This window comes from Octopus bimaculoides, chromosome 24 (genome assembly GCF_001194135.2).
Source record: "Octopus bimaculoides isolate UCB-OBI-ISO-001 chromosome 24, ASM119413v2, whole genome shotgun sequence".
Lineage (NCBI taxonomy): Eukaryota > Metazoa > Mollusca > Cephalopoda > Octopoda > Octopodidae > Octopus > Octopus bimaculoides.
Window position 1 is genome coordinate 11,299,158 of NC_069004.1, and position 963 is coordinate 11,300,120.

The 963-nt window shown below is 34.8% G+C and overlaps 1 protein-coding gene across 2 annotated transcripts in view; it reads left to right on the forward strand.

Moving 5' to 3' along the window:
- The window catches only part of LOC106881169 (uncharacterized), a 198,143-nt gene that overhangs the window by 115,534 nt on the left and 81,646 nt on the right, over nt 1-963 (forward strand). The window lies entirely within an intron of this gene.

A 963-nucleotide genomic window follows, 5' to 3' on the forward strand; every position in this document is an offset into this window, starting at 1 on the left:
GGTGGTGGTGGTGGTGGTGGTGGTGGTAGTACTGGTGGCGGTGGTGGTCTGGTTGTGGTGGTGTGCTGGTGGTGGTCGTGGTGGTGGTGGTAGCGGTGGTTTTGGTGGCGACAGAGAGTGAAAAAAGAAAAGAAAAACAAAAAGAGAAAGAATTATGAGACGTCTTCCGAAAAAAAAAACAAAAAAAAACAAAAGAAAAGAAAGAATATTGAAAGAGAAAGAGACAGACAGACAGACATACATACAGAAACAGACAGAAACAGAGAAAGAGAGACAGACAGAGAGACATAAACAGAGAGAGAGAAAAAGAGTGTCGGTGAGAGAAAGGATGTAGGGAACTGGTGCTTTCATACGAAAAGTAAAGTTGAACATTTTACCAAATGACAGAACATATGTACGGACGTCGCAGACGATCGTCGAAATGAACCAACATATCAACATACATATATAATATAATATGCATATACACACGTATGGATGATATATTGTAGATATATATGTATAGTATATATTCATAATATATAAATATATACTATATGTACATCATATAATTTTTTTATTATATGCAACATGGATATATACATACGTATGCGCTGTTAATATATATATATACACACATAAGCATATACGTACGCACTTCATTCATTATTATATACAGATCCTTACATTTATAAGTTTATTAATTCAAATAGTATTTGTGCTAGTGAACCAATTCTCTCTCTCTCTTCCTCTCTTTATATATATATATATATATATATATATATATATATATATATACACACACACACACACATATTAACGTATATATATATTCTTTTATTCTTCTACTTGTTTCATGATGGAACACCGCCTTTAGTCGAGCAAATCGACCCCAGGACTTATTCTTTGTAAGCCTAGTACTTATTCTATCGGGGGTCTTTAGCCGACCGAACTGCATAGTTACGGGGACGTAAACACACCAGC